Source organism: Megascapheus bottae, chromosome 19, assembly GCF_031878675.1.
Source record: "Megascapheus bottae isolate mThoBot1 chromosome 19, mThoBot2.hap1, whole genome shotgun sequence".
NCBI classification, from domain to species: domain Eukaryota; kingdom Metazoa; phylum Chordata; class Mammalia; order Rodentia; family Geomyidae; genus Megascapheus; species Megascapheus bottae.
In genome coordinates this window covers 12,810,284-12,821,335 of record NC_143527.1, presented here as the reverse complement: position 1 = coordinate 12,821,335, position 11,052 = coordinate 12,810,284, and the positions used below count along the sequence as shown (strand labels likewise).

The 11,052-nt window shown below is 41.4% G+C and overlaps 1 protein-coding gene across 1 annotated transcript in view; it reads left to right on the top strand.

Moving 5' to 3' along the window:
* Window positions 1–7,011: 7,011 nt before the first annotated feature.
* Wdr7 (WD repeat domain 7) overlaps window positions 7,012–11,052 on the top strand; it is a 256,133-nt gene continuing 252,092 nt past the window's right edge. Inside the window, exon 1 of the mRNA XM_090353041.1 lies at window positions 7,012–7,023. The gene's annotated coding sequence lies outside the window, so the exon portion shown is untranslated. The remainder of the gene's footprint in view (window positions 7,024–11,052) is intronic.

The window sequence follows — 11,052 nt, the reverse complement described above, 5'->3', positions numbered from 1 at the left end:
TCTCAAGACTAGCCTTCTACCACTTAAGCTACAGCAGCCTTTTCTATGCATGTGGTACCGAGGACTCGAACCCGGCTCTTTGTGCATGCTAGGCAAGCACTCTACCACTAGGCCAAACTCCTGGCCACCATAACGAATCTTACTGTGGGCCTGGATGAGCCATTAACCTCTAAATTTAGGCTTCTATGGTGAGGATTGTTTTAATTACACCTGGCTTTTAGAATTGTGAGGGCTGAAGTTTATAGTGAGTGATATATGTAAAGAAGCAAACACATATGCTTAATAAACATGTGTGCGCTACTGAGGCTTGAACTCAGGGTTTGAACATAGTCCCTTAGCTTTGTCACTTATAGCTAGCATTCTACCGCTTGAGACACATCTACCCTTTTGAGTTTTTTGGTGCTTACTTGAAGTGTCTCATGGACTTCCTACCTGAACTGGCATCAAACCATGATCCTCAGATCTCAAACCACTGGAACAGCTAGGATTATAGTCTTGATCCACCAGCACCTAGGGAACTTTGCTTATTAAATGCAAGAATAAGCATGGATTGGGAAGTGGGGCTTGGCTCAAGGGTCGGGGGGTAGCTGAAGAGCTCAGGGAAAGCATACAGACTGTGTTCAAGCCCCATGACCCACACACACACAAAAGAATAAGCATGGATTATCTTCGAACTATTGTAACAAAATTCTACAGAATGGATGGCTTCATTTTATCGTGGTTCAAAGACTTGAAGTCCAAAATAAAGGTGCTCCCACTTGTTTTTTTCTGAGGTTTCTGCTTCTTTACGTCTTTTCACTCCATTTTCACATAGGCCTCGTCAGTATGTTCAATCCGGGCCCTATGGATGACTTCGCTTGACCTTAATGCCATCCTCAAAAGCTCATCTCAGCTGGCTACAGGGGCTCACACCTGTGACCCTAGCTACTCTGAAGACTGACATCTGAGGATCAAGGTTCAAAGCCAAACCAGGCACATAACAACCTGAGACTCTTATCTCCAATTTACCTCTAGAAAACTGGAAGTGGGGCTTGGCTCAAGGGTTAAGGCAGTAGCCTTGAGCTGAACTCAGGGACAGCACCCATGACCCCCCCCCCCGAAAAAAAAGAAGCTCATCTCCAAATATTACCATCATTGGGGGAGAGAACTTCAACCTAAGAATCTTCAGGAGCCAATTTAGTCCCAAACAAATGGATTATCACTACTGCTACAATTACAAGAAAATCGAGAAAAGGAAATTTAGGGCAGCTCAGTCCTTATGTCTGGCTTAAGAATTCAGGCAAGACTTGAACATAAGTTAAGGTGATAGAAAAGTTTATTAGAAATGAAATAAGGTAAAGAGAGCATGTACATAAGCATGCTATGGGAAGACAGCACTTCAGCCATGTTAGCCACTTTGCTGATTACAGAGCTTGATCTTGGATTAAACATGGATACTTGGAATCCTTAAAGACAACTTTCTGGTGACTAGGTCTCCTTTCTGTTCCCTAAAATGTTTTGGTGCAAAAGATTTAGTGCCCTACCCTAATTGCCTTTTGTACTAATTTTCTTTAGTATTTCTTACTCATTCTTTTTTAGCTCTCTGCCTGCATTTCATTTTGGTTTATTATTCTGCCTTTTGCAAGTTGTATTGGCTTGAATTGTCTGAATGATTGTTTTTTCTATGATTGTTTTTCTACTATCACAAGCAAACTTTAGTAATATACACAATCCTGAGAAGGAAGATGAGTAAACATTTATAATATTTGAATCTAATGGAGGTATTTAATTTCCGATGTGTCCTTATCAGATGTACTTTCAGCCTTTCTGTACCTACTACTCCACCCTAGGCAGCTGATTGATATAAACTATATTAGCAGGATTTCTTGGTGGAGCTTCTGCTGGAGACATAGTGATAGAAAAGAATGAGATCTTATTATATTCTTTGTCTCAGTACCCTTTCTGCTGCAAGTTGGCTTTGTCAGTTTCCATCATATCATTACTCTCTTTGGGTTCCTCTAACATTATTTGGCTCTTTAGGCAAGGGTGTAGGAATTGCTTTTGGATGTTGATACTGCCAGGGTATTAACTGAGAAAACATAGTCTGGCTACTCAGCCTGCTGACACTAGTGTAGACCTGAGTAAAAGTAACATGAAATTGAAACCTTGCATAAACGGAAGAGACTGTGTCTACTACAATCCCATAGTAGGTACCCATCATAAGCCAATGTGCCTGGCAGTTATGATTTCTAAATACACTTTTCATACTTAGAGCATGAACTACCATTAGCCAGCTAGCACTAACATAACTAGTAAGCTCAGATACTATCTACCAGGCTAATTAGCAGTGTTTGGACCATTCTTTTAATACCAAAGCAAGTCACTTATGGCTGTGAATGTGGCTTAATGATAGAGTGCTCACCTAGCATGAATGAAGCCCTTGGATCCATTCCTTAGTACAACCTAAACAGAAAAAGCCAGAAGTTGTTCTATGACTCCAGTGGTAGAGGGCCAGCCTTGAGCAAAAGAAGCTCAGGGATAGTGCTCAGGCTTTGAGTTCAAGCCCCAGAACTGGCAAAAAAAAAGTCATTTGGTTTACCAGAACTACCTTCTCCCTCACTCCCCCCATTGTGGGACTTGAACTGTAGCCTGGGTGTTGTCCCTGAGCTCTTCAGCTCAAGGCTACTGCCCTACCCCTTGAGCTACAGACACCACTTCCCACTTCGGGTTTTCTGGTGGTTAATTGGAGATAAAAATCTCATGGACTTTAGTGCACAGTCTGGTTTTGAATTGCAATCATCAGATCTCAGCCTCCTGAGTAGCTAGGATTACATGTGTGAGCCACCACGCCCCTGGAAGAATTACCATTTTTTTCTTCCCTATTCTCATTCCCTAGAAAATTGTCATGTGATTAATCAGTCCTTTTCTTTACAGATTTATACTCCTTATTAAATTATCTACATTTGCCCATTTTGAAGGTTATAACTTTTTTTTTCCTATCGTGGGACTTGAAGTTGGGGCCTGGGTGCTCTTCCTAAGCTCTTTTGCTCAAGGCAAGAGCTCTACCACAGAGCCACTTCAGGTTTCCTGATGGTTAATTGGAGATTAGTGTCTAATAGACTTTCTTGTCTAGGCTAGCTTTGAACCACTGTCCTCAGATCTCAGCTTCTTGAGTAGCTAGGATTACAGGCATGAGACAACAGTGCTTAGCAACTTTTTTTCTTTTGTGACTCTGCTTTATAAACAAAAAATATAAATGTTGAAACTCTCATTTGGAGACTGGATGATCAAATAATCATCTGCAAATAAGTATATGAGTTATAGTTGATTCTGTTAAAGTGACAGTCAAGAAATATACAGAAAAGCAAAATGTTACAACATAAGTTTAAAGATGACTACAAACCAAGAGTAAAATGAGAAGACTCATCAGATAAAGAGCAGAATCAAAATAGTCAAAGAGCAAAAATAGAATGAATGACTACTTGAGAAATACTTGAATTTAGCAAAGGAGAAATTGGTTATTATCCAAATAACAAGTGCAGTGAAATCAAGTAAATTTAATTTTTCACTTTTTTTTGGCCTGAGCACTGTCCTTGGACTTTCTCAAGGCTAGAGCTCTACCACTTAAGCCATAACACCATTTCCGGCTTTGAAGTTAACCTACTGAATTAATGATAAAATCAACTGTGCAATTACTATAATAAATTCCTTAAGGACGGAATCAGAAATTAAAAATAATTATCATTTGTCTTGGAAAATGCATACTTTTGTAAGAATACCTAATATTGTACCCGAATTCCTAGAACCCCGAAAAGACCACCAGAGGTTACAGTCAAAGCTAAAAAGCAAGGGTTGTTTATTTATGAGTCTAGACTCGGGCTTCCGCGTACCCGTAGCTGGCAACGCTTAAAGACCTTGAGCAAGAACTTTACACAGCTTTTATAGGGGAATTACAATTACTCAAACCACTGGTCGAATCAGAGCTCAGGTGTCTAACCACTGAGCACCAAGCTGTTACCACCTGGAGTTCAAGTACATGGGCCCTAAACAAGGGGGGAGGGTGTCATTCCCAGATCATGGAACAATCTTGGCACAACACTTACAGCAATCCTAAAATGCCAGCAGAGTTGCAAGCTGTTTTGTGTGTATGTATGTGTGTGAGTGTGCACGTGCATGCATGTGTGTATGCATGCAATGGCTCTGAGTCATGTACTGGGGTTTGAACTCAGGGATTCTTGCTCTCATTTGCCTTTTTTGATCAAGTCTGATGCTCTACTACTTGAGCCACATCCCCACTGTAAACTTTCTGCTGGATAATTGGAGATAAGAGTTTCATGGACATTCCTGCTCAGGCTGGCTTCAAACCATTATCCTCATACCTCAGCTATCTGAGTAGCTGGTGTGATCAACCATGTGTTTTGCATATATCAACTTTAAATTTTATGAACTTGTAAAGAAGGATCAAAGTGTGCTACCAGTCTGAAAGCTTCTCATAAATCTTTCCACTAACCTCATTTTTCAGAAAATATTTGACACTATAAATTATCCAACTAGTGTTTGTTAAATAAAATATTATTTATTTTTAATTCTTCTTTGCCAGTCTTGGGGCTTGAACTCAGGGCCTAAACACTGTCTTTGTGCTTTCCCCAAGGGTAGAGCTCTACCACTTGAGCCACAGCACCACTTCTGGCTTTTCCATGTATGTGGTACCTAAGACTATTAAACCTGGGTCTTTGTGCATGCTACGCAAGCACTCTACCACTAGGCCAAACTCCTGGCCCCTAAAATATCATTCATTTAGGCAAGGTATCCAGTAAGTTTTAACATAGTCTAAGAATATCCTGTGGTGAACACCATGTTTCTTACTCTTCCAAAAAATTCCTATACGCTGTGGAGGAAATTATAAATTAAGTGGCATAACAACAGAAGTGAATATATTGAAGCCTGCTGGCTAAGGAATTATTATTATTATTATTATTATTATTATTTTGCCAGTCCTGGGCTTGAGCTCAGGGCCTGAGCAGTGTCCTTGGACTTTCTCAAGGCTAAAACTCTACCACTTGAACCTCAGCACCACTTCCGGCTTTTTTGTATGTATGTGGTGCCAAGGAATCGAACACTGGTCTTCATGCATGCTAGGCAAGCACTTTAACCACTAGGCAAAACTCCCGGCCCTAAGGAATTATTTTATTGAACATCTTTTGGTTTTCCCTTCACTAATAGGATTACAAGGCAATTATTTTAAAATAGAAGAAAATAATAGAATTCCAATTTGTAATAGAAGAAAACTTGAGAGTTATATTTTTCAAGTGTTTTACTGACTTCTCTTGTGAAAAGTGTGGTCCATGTTTTCTCATCATGGCACCAGAAACTGCAAATAAGAAACAACACTCAAGACCTAAAGGACAGTGGCTTGGCTGTATGCTAAACAGCCTAAGGAAGAAAGTTGGAGTGTACTTCCCAGGACACTGTTTGGATTGTCATGTGCTTCTGGGAAGAAGAGGTCTAAACTGGGGGGGAAAAAGGAAGGCTTGGGGGCATGGTGACTCAGGCCTGTAATCTTAGCTACTATGAAGGCTGAGATCTGAAGATCAAGGCTCAAAGCTAGCCTGGGCAAAAAACGATCTGAGACTCTTTATCTCCAATTAACTTCTAGAAAATGGGAAGTGGGGCTTGGCTCAAGAGTAAGGTGCTAGCCATGAGCTGAAGAGCTCAGGGAAAATGTCTAGGCTGAGTTCAAGCCCCATAACCCATCAAAAAAAAATTTTCCATTAAAAAAAAAAAAACCAAACAGTAATAAACTTGACACCAAGTGTCCAGTCACCAGCCCAGAACTGGTTTTCCTCTTCCCCTACCACTGAATGACTCCAACACTCTTCCTCTCAAGGAGCATGTCATTAACACTTACGGGGCTCATTTACTTGGATAACCATCCCTATTTTGTAAACGGTATCAACGAAGAGAGAATAAAGAGAAGCCACCAAATGCCTAAGATGACACCAACAGTGTGGCCCCGGCAAGGAGGAATCTGAAGGCGGAGCTCCTATTCCACCCTTCCTTTGCTGCCCACAGGGAAAATGCGTGATTCATTTCTTCCCTGCACGAGTTGCACAAGGTCAGACGTCCTTTAGTCACCTAGCCCACCCGGTTCCTCCCCTCACACTCTTGAGTGGGAGGTGAGCAGGAAACAGTAACACTTCCCAGCCTCCTGAAACACGACCGTACAAGTGCAAACTTTGACCATCCTGGTGCCAAAGGACACCCTCTCTCCATCCTGACCATTCCATCGAGGCAACGAGAGGCCAGGAGAGCGCTTAGACCAGACTTTTCCCTCAATCGTCATGGCGGCCGTGCACTCCTTGCCCACAGTCGATCACTTTTCAGCAGTCCGGTTTCCATGGTAACACGGCGGGTCCTGCAGGGCCTGCGCAGGCGTGGTGCTCTGGGAAGCGCCGAACCGGTCCTTCCCTCCCCTCGCTTTTGCGACAGTCGTGAGGAGAGTCACGGCAGTTGAGGCTGGTGTCAGCTGATTTACTGCAGCGGCGGCGGCGGCGGCGGCGGAGGCGGCGCGGGCTACGGCACCGTGCAGCCTTCGGTGAGGAGAGTGCGATCCGGCCTGACCGGTGATTCCCGAGGTTTGCCCACACGGACTTGCGTACCCTGAGGAGCGTCCGCGCCGCGTCCACGTTTCCCGGGGAGGGGGGCGCCCACGGCCGGCTGAGAGCATCGCAGCATGAGATGAAGCTGTGACAGGCAGGTAAGGGGCTCTCCAGCCCCGGGGTCCACCCCAGCGCCGGGCCCCTGACGGTGTGCAGTGCGAGGGTCGAAGGTCAAGGGTCACACACCGGGCCCCAGTGGGGCTGCTTGTCACCCCTGCTCCCGGGAGTTGCGTCCGGGGACTTCTCCTTCGGGGTCAGGCCCGGCCCCCGTGCCTGTATCGGCAGCTTGGGGTCTCGGCCTGAGGGGCCTGGGGGGGGGGCGGCCTGTGCCCTGATGAGTGACACTGGCTCCCGAAGCGGTGCCACCAGGGACAGTCCAAACGCGGTGAGCTGCTTAGGCTGTTGGCCATGCTGTGGGGCTTCCTGGTCATTCGGGGGGATGCGCCGCGTCTGCCCGTCCCTGTTGGTTTTGCGCCGCAGTTTGCTCCCTGCGGAAGGTTCTGCCATCTGCCAGGGTTTCACCCTTGAGTTGTCACTTGCCTGTGCCCCGGGACTTCAGCTGCAAGTCCGTCTGCCACTTGGTTGACTCAATGGTCCCCAGCTTCTGAAGCTGCTTGTCTGGAGTTGCATCTACCCTGCCTTCCATGCAGGCCTGAAGGCGTGTGTTTTTGTTTTTGTTTTTTTACAATAAGAGAAGTTTATTGGGAACGCTTAAAATTCATCTTCCAATATTCATTGTTATAGATTAGAAAGGTATATAATGTAAATCAATAATGATACATGCGTTTTTCTTAGGAACAACAGTTTGATACAGAAGTTTAATTCTCTATTGTTGTACAATACAAATGACCTAAACTAATTTGGAATAAACAAGAAAGTAAAGAGGCACAAAAAAGTCCCATGATTATAAGTATAGAAAAAAATACTCAGATGAGACTAAAGAAAATACATATAACATAATTTCAGTAACAGGAACTGAGTAACGAAGTGATATTTCTGTACAATTTGCATGCAACAATTACTTTACAATATGACCCAGCAATTCCACTACTTGGCATTTACCCAACCATCCAGAAACAAGGGCATACTAAACCCACTAGCACAACAATGTTCATTGCAGCACAATTCACCATAGCAAAGATATGGAATCAACCTAGATGTCCCTCAGTTGATGAGTGGATCAACAAGTTGTGGTATTTGTACACAATGGAATTCTATGCTGCTGTCAGAAAGAATGACATCGCCCCATTTGTTAGGAAATGGAAAGACTTAGAAAAAATCATATTAAGTGAAGTAAGCCAGACTCAAAGGAACTTAGGCTCAATGGTTTCCCTCATTTGTCATAATCAGTAGAAACCTTGGGCTCTCCTAGCAGAGATCTGCAATAGAGCAAAATCTTGATACATAAGGCCATAAAGTATGAAGCTAATTGAAAGGACCTCCAGGATATTGAAACAAAAGCCATATAACAAATGATTGTTATCCTTAATGTACTATGTTGTCTCTCATCTCCTTTGCTGTCCCTTGGTTATCTCATATTGTTATAGTACCTCACTTTGTTATCTGGTATATTGAATTTATTTGTATTTGGTTATTTGAAATTTGATAGGGAAGGGGGGAAAACCAAGACAGATGGGGGTATGGGGGGGAGGGTAATGGGTACCAAGACATGTGAAAGGGTATCAATGTATGTGAATTAATGCACCTTCTATCTGGCAAATATCATGTAACCTTTTTACTAAGTACAATAAAAAAAAAGAATAGTAATCCAGAACAGATTAACAGTCAATATTCTGCCAAGAATCTCTCTTTATAAATTTCCATACAATCAAATTATTAATCAAATCAGTTGCCAAGATACACTTGGATACCAGTTTTTCCTTTCATTTCTAACTTTGTTGAGATTTTGCCTAAGGCATGTGTTTTTGATCCACTTGCTTAGGTCTTTCTCTCCCAGGTCCTATGCAGAATCCACCCCTTCTTACCTTCTGAAAGGATGGCAGCACGGGTTACATCACAGCTTGTGTTTGTCTTTGGATGCTGCCGGTTTGACGGTTTTTCAGCAGTGGCCACTACTGATTTCTTTCCTTGCAACATTTGCCACGAAATAAAAAAAAGGGCGGAGGATTAGCTCTTTCTGATTACTATTGCTTCAATTTTGTGGCCAAGAGTGCAAGAATCGCCTATTACAAAAGGCTGAAGTTTTGGCGTTTTGTTATGTAAAAACACTAGTTTTCACCTGCTGCTTCTTTGGTAAGCAAACCGTGACAAGAACTGACTGGCAGCTCAAAAATGAAAATAATGTGTTGAAAATGTCATTATTATTATGCAGAATAAAAAAACTCCCCCTTTTCATTCAAAATAGTGAATCTTTGTTATTTTAAGTTCCTTATAAACTAGTATAGAGAGATATGAAAGGCCTCATCTTCAACATCAGATTATTGTAGAGAATTTCATTCATTTAAATATTTGTTTAAAATTCTCCAGAATCCCTGTTCAACAGGAAATCTAGTTTTCTAGACAATTAGGTTTTTTTTTTTCTTATTGCTATCTGTGGCTTAATTCACAAAGATTTGGGAGATTAGATGAATCACAGAGGCAAGTTTATATCAGAATACTTCCATGAAAACTTAAATTTTGAGGGAATGAGCCTTGGATGTAATACTTTTATCTTGGAACATAAGAAGCTCTATTTTGAAGTTGGAGGAAGTGAGTGGAGTTTCTCTATGTAAGCTTAAACAGTGAAAACTTTAAAAGTAGTGAAATGTTTTCAACATTTAATTGGTGGCACATATATACGTTATAAATGAATCTTTAAAGTTTGTTTTGGACTTCAGGTACAGAGAGTTGAGTTAATCTTACTTAATATAGTAATCACCAGTTTGTTCAAGCCTCCCACCCCATTCATTGCCTCTTGCTTACTAATCCCTAGCTCATCAACCTAGTGACAAGCATTCCATTACGTGTGTTGTGCTCCTTTCTGATTGTGTTATTAATTAGATATTGCTTTCAGTGCCTAGATTTTAAATTCATAGAGATATCATGCTATATATTGCATTGATTTTCTTTCTTGCTGCATTTTGGAGATCTATTTGTGTTGTCCATTGCTCCTAACAATGCAGTATTTCAGAATGTGTGTCTACTTAAGTTCATCTACTGTTTGTGGATGGACTTATGATTTTCATTTTCCTAGTATTATAGACAATGTGGAATAAACACACCTTTTGGATGTATTCAGGAATGTGATTGTTGAACATACATTATTCCTACATTTTATTGAAACTGTCAGGTTATGTTCCAGAACATAATGGGTCCATACTTTTGCAAGGTAGTTTTCAAACACTTGGCCCCACCTATGCTTGGAGTTGTTGCTGCCTTAATTCTTCCAGACAAATAAAAGATAAAATTTCATCTTAAATGACATCTCACTAGTACAAACCAATCTGAGTATTTCCTCATAAGCATTTTATATTTTGTAGTTTTTCCTTTTTCCAAAATTTGCCTATTTAACCCTTTTACTCATTTTTATTTTGCTGTTTTAGTCTTAGTCTGTTTTTGGTTGCTGGTAACTTGTTACCACAGATTTGATCATTTTTAATATGAAGAAGCTTATTTTGAGCTTACAGTTCAGGAGGTACAAGTTTCAGAGGCAACAAAAGGTGATAACCTTCTTGCAGGCTGTATACTGAGGTAATACAAGGCATCAGGTGATCAGAGGCAAGATGCACATACATGGCAGGGGGGGGGAAATGAGAGAATCTTTTCATTTGTCTTCTCTTCTTATGAAATCTCTAGTATTCAATCATAGAGGTTCCATTCTGATGACCCTATCAAATCCTAATCACTTCCTAAAGGTCTCATCTCTAAACAGTATAGTTAGGTTAAATTTCCACTCCCTTAATACAGTTAAAATGGGATTAAACATTAACAGATGTCCTCTTGGTGAGCACAGTCCAGCCATATCCAAATTACAGCACAGATTTTCTTGTTGATTTTCTGAAGTTTTGGGTTTTTTTTTTAGTGTTTCCTAGATAGTAATTATTATTTTAATCACTTATTTTTAATTATCCTTAATTTTAGTCACTAACTTTTTTTTTTTTCCTGTCCTGGAGCTTGAACTTAGGGCCTGGGCTCTGTCCCTAAACTTCTTTTGCTTAAGAGTAGCTCACTACCACTTGAGCCACAAGCCACAGTGCCACTTCTGACTTTTCCTGAGTAGTTTATTGGAGATGATATTCTCACAGACTTCTCTTTTGGGCTGGCTTCAAACCATGATCATTAGATCTCACATTCCTGAGTAGCAAGAATTACAGGCATGAGCCATTGGTGCCTAGCCGTCACTATTTTTTTTTTTTTTTTGGTAGGTTTTGGAGCTTGAACTGGGCCTCCGCACTATCCCTGAGCAATTCAGCTC